At 38.9% G+C, this 10,162-nt stretch overlaps 1 protein-coding gene across 3 annotated transcripts in view; it reads left to right on the top strand.

Annotated features, from left to right (window-relative positions):
• Positions 1-813: 813 nt before the first annotated feature.
• The window catches only part of TRPS1 (transcriptional repressor GATA binding 1), a 260,696-nt gene continuing 251,347 nt past the window's right edge, over positions 814-10,162 (top strand). For 2 of the 3 annotated variants that reach the window (XM_032760299.2, XM_032760298.2), the window contains exon 1: positions 814-1,248. The gene's annotated coding sequence lies outside the window, so the exon portion shown is untranslated. The remainder of the gene's footprint in view (positions 1,249-10,162) is intronic. The other variant, XM_032760300.2, reaches the window with a different exon arrangement.

Raw genomic sequence — 10,162 nt, 5'->3', positions numbered from 1 at the left:
CCCAAACTGCATGTATTAATCTTGCAGCATTTGAATAATGTTACCAGTTTGTCTGTTTTGTGGTACCCCCTTAAAGCACCCATTGAGTTTCTGGCTTCTCTTTAGCTCAGAAAACCATAGCAACCTCAGTCCGCACTTCTCCAACTCAGGATAGAGTTCAAGTTGTTCTCCTCAAGCCTTCTTGCCATGAAAAGCGTGGGGAATCCTGATCACCAACTAGGTGTCCTAAGACTTCTTGCCACAGATAAAGGGCGGGGGAGGGGGCGCACACGCACACACACATCCTGCGTCGTTTAATTGGGAGAGAGAAGGGAAAGTAACAACAGAAAAGGTAAAAGGACTTTGAGAGTTCTTCAGATTGTTTCTGTTAGCATCTCTGAGTGTCTGGGGAACGTCGGTTTGGCGGCCACGCACTGCCCCCCACCTGCCCCCCACTCCCCCAAGGTAAGTCCTCGTCTTTATCAGATTATTCCTAACGCGTTCGGATTTTTCCTCCTTTTCCAGCCCGCACGTTCACAGACGGGAGGTGGGGGAGGGAGGAGGGGGGAGAGGCGGGGCGGGAAGGTAGCCGGGTCCCTGTACCGCGCCGCTCTCATTTGCGGCGCTCCGACTCGGGCGAAGTTCTCGCGCAGCCGGCTCCCCGCGGCCGGGGCCGGTCCCGGCGGGCGGCGGCGGCGGGTGCTCGGAGCCGGGCGGGGCGGCGGCGGCGGCGCGGGGACGCGCGCTGTCTCTTTAAGGGAGCTCGGTCTGGGGTGGCGCTTTCCTCCGCGAAGGCTCCTTTGATATTAATAGTGTTGGTGTCTTGAAACTGACGTAATGCGCGGAGACTGAGGTCCTGACAAGCGATAACATTTCTGATAAAGACCCGATCTCACTGCAATCTCTAGCGTCCTCTTTTTTGGTGCTGCTGGTTTCTCCAGACCTCGCGTCCTCTCGATTGCTCTCTCGCCTTCCTATTTCTTTTTTTTTTTTTTTAAACAAAAAACAACACCCCCTCCCCTCTCCCACCCGGCACCGGGCACATCCTTGCTCTATTTCCTTTCTCTTTCTCTCTCTCTTTCTCTCTCTCTCTCTCTTTTTTAATAAGGGTGGGGGAGGGAAAGGGGGGGAGGCAGGAAAGACCTTTTTCTCTCCCCCCCGCAATAATCCAAGATCAACTCTGCAAACAACAGAAGACGGTTCATGGCTTTGGCCGCCGCGCCACCATCTTTCGGGCTGCCGAGGGTGTTCTTGACGATTAATCAACAGGTAAGGAGGGGAGGCCCGGGCGGGCCGCGGGGCCGGGGGCCGCGGGGGGCGCGGGGGGCGCGGGCTCCCCTCGGCCGGGCCCGGGGCGCCGCGACGCGAGTGCAGCGCCCGCTCGTGTGTGCGCAAAATGTGGGCGATCACGAGCGGGGAGCCCTGGGAATTAAAAGTGACTTTCTTTGAAAAAAAAAAAAAAAAAAAAGCAGAGGGAGAGTGTGCAGAAAGCCAAGCGCAGGCTTCTCGGGTTTCACATGCATTTTCTTTCTTCCTTTTTGAGCGTGTGATTTCTTTCTTTCTTTCTTCTCTTCTGCTCCCTTTTCCCCCCTTCCTCTCCTCCTTTTGGTGGGTCTGAGGCATCTGAGCTTTGGAAACCAGCGACTTCAAACTGCAGTAGCCCCTGGAGTCAGCAGGGTCAAGTTCAGCCGCCGGGGAGGAGGAAAAACAAATCCCCATTTGCCAAAAAAAGAAGTTTCAGGCCGGTGCCCCCTCCCCCTCGCAGCCCCACTCCCCCTCGCTGTCTCTTTCTGGCTGATTTTAATTCTCTCCTACCGGGCGCAGCGGAGGAGCTGGAGGTGGTTGGACCCGAGGGGCCGCCGCCGCCGCCGCCACTGCAAGTTTTCTGGGGGCTCGTGACAAGCGGGGCGCAGACTAGGCACCAGCATGCAGAGTAGTAAGTTGGGCGAACTCGGGAGGGTCGGGAGGGTCTCAGAGAGGGGCCTCCGTATGGTCCCCAAAGTGGGAAAACAGCACAGGACTGCCTTTGGCTTTGAAGAATTTGCAAAAGGCAGGCTTCAAACTTTTTTCCCTTAAAGGCCCAGCTGGGCTCTGGAGAAGGCGGGTGTCGCATCCCTTGGTGCACCCGCCTCAGAGCGGCTCAGGACAGCTTGGCCGAGGGGTCTGTGCCCTGTCCGTACCATGTGGCAGGGCCTTGCAGCCCGGGCGCTTCCGTAGGGGCTGAGGAAGGGGCAGACTTCCTCTGCGATGCGGTTGATGCGCCATGTGTCGCGCGGGTCAGGGGACACTGGCCGGTGATTAAATGCCTGACAGCGGTGGGACATCCAGGCGGACAGACGCTTTGCCTTCTGTCTAGTTCCTGTTTGGGATCTAGAGAAACGCATCTTTGAAAGGCCAAGGCAAACATCGCCGTCCCTCCAAATAACTCCAGGATTATAGGACCCCATGAATAATTTGAGGGTGAGGCGGCGGTGGGAGCTGTTTGAAGTGCAAAGCTGTTTTTGTGGCTGGGAAAGCTTTTTCGTTAGTACCTGTCTGAGATGGTAGTGTTTCCCCCTTTCCCCAGGGAAGTCAGTAACTGTTTTACGGCCCCAGGACTCTAAAGCAATTTGAGTTAGAGGGTGAGAAGGACTGGTGGGTTTCAGAGGGAATCTCGGACTTATTAAATTTTAGGACCAGCTTTACTTCTCTCTATCTTTTTAGGCCTCATATTTGATGCTTTGAAAGTTTTTTGAGTAAGCCATGGATCTTAATGATGAATCTAAATTATGATAGAATATTCATTCTTATCCCATTTTGGAAAATTACGGCTAGAGTTTAAGCGAGGTAAGTGAAGTGAGAAGCTCAGCGGAGGAGTTAAATCTGAGACAAGTTAGGCCTATTCATTGAACTTTTGTAGATTCATTGAACTTTTGTAAACACACCAGGTGAACAGGAAAGGGTCTGGGAGAGATAATAAGTACAAAAGAAAAATACAGATAGGGCCCGAGACAAAATTACAAAGAAATGATAACTCTGGGCCTGGTTGTTGGCTAAAACTTGATTGTTCAAAGCAAAAATAAAATAGGAACCTTCCAACAATTCTTCAAAGTCCTCCAGCTCTGAAGCTAAAACCTATGGATCTTGCTGGCATCATGTTACTTTCCTGCTGGTTTTAGAAAAAGTTGATCATTTAGAAAAGGCTGCCAGAGTTAAAAATGCAAGGGACAGCAAAGGAAAGTCATGCGGGCAGCCAGTTCTTGACGTGGACAAAATGAGAATGAAAGTTTCTGAACTCACTGTTGTGAAGTTTTACATGCCGCTCATTTGCTTAGAAGGCTCTCTCAGATATTCCACCAGTTAACGTATAAAAGCAAACAGGATCTAAAATCGTGTGGGCTTTTTTTTTCTTTCCCCAAGTATGCCAGGGTTGTGAATAAATACAGGGTTTGTATGGGAAGATGAAGCGTTTCCTGTAAGTTATGATGCTGACAGGACAGTCTGGAAATGATACCAACATTTTGAGGATTTTTTTTTTTTTACCTTTAAGTGAAAGTTTATTAATGATGTGCTTAATCTTAACAAGTCAAACATATTCTTAGAGTTTCTCTCTCCTTGGATTTCATAACTTCCTTTTAAAGCTACACCTTTGGATAAAAACATCTCTAGATTCAGTTTAATATACAGGGCTAGTAACATGCTAAATTTGATGATTATTTCTGGATGTTAATAATGTGAAAATAAAACTCCTGAGAGGCAAAGAGTCTTAATGCCAACATTATAACTTGATTTCTCTGAATGTGAGGCCTTCTGAAGCTTCATTAGTACTCTGTTGGCAAAGCATTATTTACCACTGGCGAGCTGATGTTTATGGCTTCCTGATATGTATGTTATATGTTAGGATATATATGTGTAGACTGCTTTTCCATACATAATACCTAAGTCTAACACTTTTCAAATAAGTGGTGGAAAGTAGCAAGTTACTAACAAAGTTTGTCACTCCTTTGAATTCTAGATGCTGTAAGGGTCTGTGCTTCTATTTAGGTTTTGTCCTTTGTCTCTTAAAGGTAACATTAAAGGTAAGGAGAAAAATGTCATAATAGCTGTGAAGTCTGAGCTGAATTTAGAACTTAGCATTTCGATGACTAATATTTTAAATGATTTTATAAAATTTTCTGCATACGTGTTTGAAAACCAGTTTAGGATCGGAATCAGTGTGCTAATCTGAAATAAGTTACACATACTACTACCATGTTTTCAGTATTATTTAAGTCACCTACCACTCCTGAGTTTATTCTGATTTACATCATATAGGTCTCTTCCTATAAGGAAATCTTCATTCATAAGGAAGACCTTTAAAACAGGGAAATGCATGTATCTGTAGAAAAGCAGCTTTTACGATTCAGTGACGGTTCTATTATCACTACTATTGCTAGATGTATATGTGTATGTGTGTACAGATATACAACCCACAATATGTGATTAATGATCTGTACATTTTTATTAAGAAAGCAGTCAAAGAGTGTAGATTTTTATAAACTCTTGTCTTACCTTCTTTGTTGTAAATAAACATTACTGAAAGTTTCCAGAGGACTTGCAGCAAATTGTTTTTGAACTAGAACTTTATTTCAAATTTGAAATTGGAATAAATACTGATAACTGACCTTTAAACATTTTTTATAACACGAATATTTTAAAATAATTATATTTTAACTTCAGTTCTTCTTTTGATAGCAACGATAATGTTACAACACTATGCTATTACGTGTACAACAACACAGACTTTAAGTTATGGGCAGGTGTCTATAATTGATTTAAGGGAAAGATTATTTTTGTAATAAGTGATGAACTTAAAATAAAATGACTGGCTCACATTAAAACATATTCTTATTAAGATTTCTCTGGTGTGTAAAATGAAGCCATTCATTCAACAGGCTGACAACTTTCCACTTGGTGTTTGCCTTTCCTTAATTTAGTTTCCGCAGGACAGCTAGTGTGGTAGTCTGCATCTGTTTTTAGCAGGCATAGAAAACTATAAACTCAGACAGTTCTGTCCCAAATATTGCAGCTCACAAGTTACAATCAATTTGATAAAAACAGGCAAGTTTTATGGGCTCGTATTTTGTTGTTCATCCTTGCTAGGTCAAGCTTTCAGGTAATAGGTTTCTTTTTCTCCCTCTTTTGCTGATGATAACTGCTAATACCATTGATAACTAATTCTGGGTCTTGTTTACTCATTTATCATCCTTATTTACCATTTGTTGAAGTTTTGGGAAATTAATGACAGCATACATAGACTTGCTTTTACTTTGATGGCTTATCTGTGAAAATGACATTTATCTTTTGTTATTATACAGAAATAAGTAAATTCTTTGTTACTATAATAGTTATGATTTATGGAATTTTTGAGTCCCCCTTAGATATAGTATAAAGATGATCTTCTAGCCTTTGCCAAGTAGACATTTAATCTAATTGTTTAAGAGTGCTTGTCATGTATAGAAAAGACTAACATACTTTGCAATTATTTACATTAAAAAATTACGTAGAGGTTTGTTTTAGTGTAATTTTAAAAATAATTTGTCTCCCAAAAGCTGTAACCAGTGGATTAAAGTAAATAAGCTAAAATACCAAATCTTGTTTTATACCATTGTTCAATAGCAAACAGTGCTGCAGAGGATATAACTACTTTTTAAAATTTATCCTCCGATGTAAGTAGGGCCAAAGTTTTGTTTGTATAAAATATTTTATTAATTATATATGACCTTTATAAATAATATCTTCAATTTTATTATTATGATCACTTTTTGAGCTATCACAGCGCTCAGTGGTTCTCCTATTCCTGAGAACTGAATTTGGCCTTTAGTTTGGTTTTCTGATGGACATAATAATGTAGAACTTGACTTTGGTTAGAAAGAGATCTTTGAGCTTCAGGAATCTCTGAAGTTGCAGTAGGATCTACAGGTGAAAACCATTTGAATTGTTAAGCATTAGTTAGGTGAAGAAACTCCACTGGTCCCTGCAGCATATAGCAGCTATTATCGTAGCGGTCTACTTTTTGCTATCCTACATTTTTTTTTTTTTTTTTTCCTTTTCCAAGAGCACAAATCCAAATAGCAAAAATAAAGGTGAAATTATCTATGTACTTCAAATTTGGAGCATCATTTGAAATCATTTTCTGATTCCAAGCTATAACTGAAATACAAACATAAGACACCCCAAAGAAGACATTAAGGATACACTTGTCGTTCTTGTGTGTTTCACTAAAAATAATAACAAAAAACTTTTAATTTTTAAAATGTTTCTAGCTTTTAAAAACCTGCAGTAAATACTTTACAAGTGGCTAGACACCTTCCCTGGTGGTTTAGTTTATACAAGCAGGAAACTTTCTCTCCTACTCTTTCTCTCTCTCTTTCTTGTTTTCTTTAAACCAACTGACGTAATGCCAAACTTTGCTTTAAAAGAACAGACAGAAGTAATTGGTAGCTTTTAACTTTTAATAATGTTCTGGATTGGTTTTAGTGGCCAAAATGCCATTTAAAAAAAAAAAAAAAAGTTCAAGTAAGAACGGGCTTGTGGCCTGAGGAAGAAAGGCTCTGTTGATGCAGTTATTTTTATTCTTGTTTTTCAATCTGTTATTAAAAATCTTTCCTGCTGAGCACTGCTGGATTTCTCCAATTGCTCTTTGTGATGGCTGGTGCATTTCAGGTTACCGTAACTTAAACAGGTTTTGGGTTTTGGGGAGAGTGGGTATTTGCGTTGCATTATTTCTTTCTTATTTGGAAAAAAAATCCATTTGTTTTCGTTTCAATGGAGATTAATTAATTAAGGTTATCAATGGCCACAGGTCAAAGAATATGTTTATATAAAGAATGTGACACCTGTTAGCAAGAGCCTAAAATGTGGAAGTTTAAATGTGACATTAATCATTTTTATGTTCAGAGGAAGGAAAATAGATGAAACTTTACAAAAATGCATTTTTAGATTGAAAACATTAATTTTAAGGGTCAGTGCGTTTCCACAGGCAGCTCTTTTTTTCTTACAATTTTAGATGATAATTTTTTTAACCCTATTTATCAAACAGTATTTATAGTTTCCTTTTTTTTTTTTTTTATAAATAGTCATTTCTTTCTTTCTGACTTTGCACAGGCAAACAGAACTTTCTCCAGTTGAGACGTCTTGGTGATGTTGATTGACATCAGGGCAACTTCAGAAGCTGGCAAGTAGGAAAATCTTTTTAGGGAGCAAAAAGATTTGTGCTAGTGTTCCTTTCCTTGGGAAGAGACACTCCACCCAGAAATGATTGGGTTTAGTGGAAGGCCCTCCACCCCATTCGGTGGGTCAGAACTAAGTACTGTCTCGACTTTTCTTTTGTGAATTGTTCCTGAGGTTTAAATCTTACGGTTACTTGTCGTGGACTTTGCTTTTAACCCAAATTGTTCCTGATAGATTTTTTTTTTCCTTCTTTACCTAGAGCACATTTAAGGAATAATATATATAGTGAAAATTAAGTGTCACACAAGGAAGAGTACAGTCTTTAAGGCATTTATGACTACAAAAAAGCATTCCGCATATTTGGAGCATTGAAGTGTTCTCTGCTTATAAATTTGACAGTTTTGATTTACTTGATATGTTTCTCAGTTTTTCTTGCGAGAGTTACAGACTCTAGTTCAAATCATAGTCATTCCTTTTTTGCTCATGGCTCCTTTAAAGATTTGTTTGGAAAAACTTTAGGAACTTAATGTATATGTTGTTCACATCAGCATAGTGAAAGTTTCTTGGAGTAAGTCTAGATTCATTTTATTTATTACAAAGTTTTCAAACATACATTTCATGTTATGGCTGCATCTGTTAATTAATTTTTATTTAATGAATATTGTTTATTACTTCAAAACTGAGGGAAAAGCAATAAAGTTTAGCAAGAAGGAAATAAGGCAAAGGGAGGTGTTTAGAGTTGCAGTCCCTTAATATCAGCAAATTGTTTACTGGTAACTGGTGGGGAGGGGTTGGTGGGAGGTTTTGTGGAAGATGATACCAAAAAAAAAAAAAATCCATCAATTGCGCATATGCTCCCCTCCCCTTAAGGTTTACTTAAACAATATGTTTCGATTTTGCCTCAAACCATTGTGCACTACTTCTGCTCCAAGAATCCACCACTATCTTGGCTCCTGAGAGATTAAGGATGATATTTTCTGTTGTATAATGAACAGCAGTATTATTTGAACAAAGGTAACACTTTTTGATTTGTGTAATTTTTTAGTAGCTTGTCATAGGATACCTATAATATGAGAGGAGTTCTAGCAATGTAACTGCCTGCAAATGTTTGAAGTACTCACGATAGCTTTGCTATGTTTGAATTATTGCCAGTATATGTGCATGCTATTGTAGGTGTGTTTTATATATGGAATGTATGTAGACAGATAATATTTAGACACATCTTGATGGTGGAATTTAGAATGCTAACTATTAACTCTGTGCTTGAAACGTGAATCTTTTAAGGAGTTAGCATGACCTACATTATGAAGTCTAAAAGTTTGAAATGAGTATGGAGTTTAAACATAATGAATCAATTGTTATCATAATACTTATATCTGTTCTGAATTTACTAAGGAATTTTTTTTAAATGAAAAAAATGATAAATCAAAATGCCACCTTTCAGTGTATTGTAAGAAATGCTTCTCAGATCATTTTTAAAGTCTCATTTCTGTTGAGAGGAGCAGTTAAGGGACAGGACTATTTGTGAGTATATCATTTTATGGGCTACCACTTTATAGTTTACAATTCTGTCATCTCAAAACGTTATGTAGAAATAATATGGAACATGTAAAGACTCTGTACTGTGACCCAATGCGTTTTTCCCTAGGGTGATGGATTCTGTGCGTCACCCAAATGTGATGCTATTTGCCAGGCTTGTAATACTGGTTTTGAGGGTTGATCTATGTCCTATTTCATCAAGCAACACAATACAACAACTTTGGTATCTAGGGTAATTGACACAGTCAAAATAGTCTCTGAAAAATATTCCATATACTTTTAAGTAAGTCAGAAGTTAATGTACGTATTAAATTTATTTAACATGAATAAACAAATGATTTATTGTTAGCTATTTGTCTCCTATACTAGTGTTAGAAGGAAATATACAAGTATTTACAGTTTATGTTCCGTTTCTTTTATTCTTTTTTGAGGGGAGCATGGTTCTCTTGTTTGCATTCATAATAGCTTTATCTGTTAATTACTCTGTATTCAGGATAGTGAGTAGTATAGTATCATAAATAATAGTAAACATGTTTATATTATCTGCTATATATGTCCCAAGCTTGAAAAAAGCATTAATATTACTAGTTGTTAAATTGAGTATTATAGTAACCAGGAATGAATCCAGTACTGTATAAGACAATAGATAAGACATCAACTGCTATTTAAACACTAAAAACACCTTAGCTGTAGAAAAAGAAAGATCAAAAGGATTTCAGAGCTGTTTTTACTGTAGAATTTGGACAGAATGTATAAAGCTTACAAATCAATAAACATTAATAATATAACATGTGCTTCCTGATTAGATTCTACAATACAATGTGAATTGCTACTTCAATTTCTCTACATATCGTATGGAAGATCAGATACGTTTATAAAAATAGTGTAAAAATATATGGCAGAAGTTAGTTTGTGGAATCTCATTTCTCTATTACATGATATACTTCATGTACAAAGGGATCAAGCATTACTAATCTAGTGTTAGCTTTTTCTCTCTGAGCTATGCACAAGTGGAATATATGAATTTGTGGCTTCATATTAAATAAGTGCGTACATGTACGTGCAGGATAGCTATAGTCTCACTTGCATAGAATGTTTTTACATTACAGGCACTACATGGAATTTTAACATATTGCATATTTTTTTAAATGACTTTAGTCTTTGTAATGCCCATTTTAATTACTTAATGCATCCCAACACCTATTTGAGGGTTAATTTAATTGTAATTTTGGTTCTGAAATGAGAGCATGATAGACAAAACAAATTAAAAACCAAATTCTACTTGTACCTACTTTGTGATGTCATTATCTGCACATCATCTTTAGCTTTGCAAGATGTGGAAGTAAATACATCAGCCCATTTTCTCTCAATACTTTTAAGTAGCTCTGAACATATAAAAGTTCCTAAAAGAAAGTTTTGCATTTGTTTTTGCTTTGCTTTTTGATGCCAAGTT

Source organism: Hylobates moloch, unplaced genomic scaffold, assembly GCF_009828535.3.
Source record: "Hylobates moloch isolate HMO894 unplaced genomic scaffold, HMol_V3 SCAFFOLD_9, whole genome shotgun sequence".
Classification (NCBI taxonomy): Eukaryota; Metazoa; Chordata; class Mammalia; order Primates; family Hylobatidae; genus Hylobates; species Hylobates moloch.
Note: the sequence above shows the minus strand (reverse complement) of the source record. Positions and strands in the feature narration are given on the sequence as shown.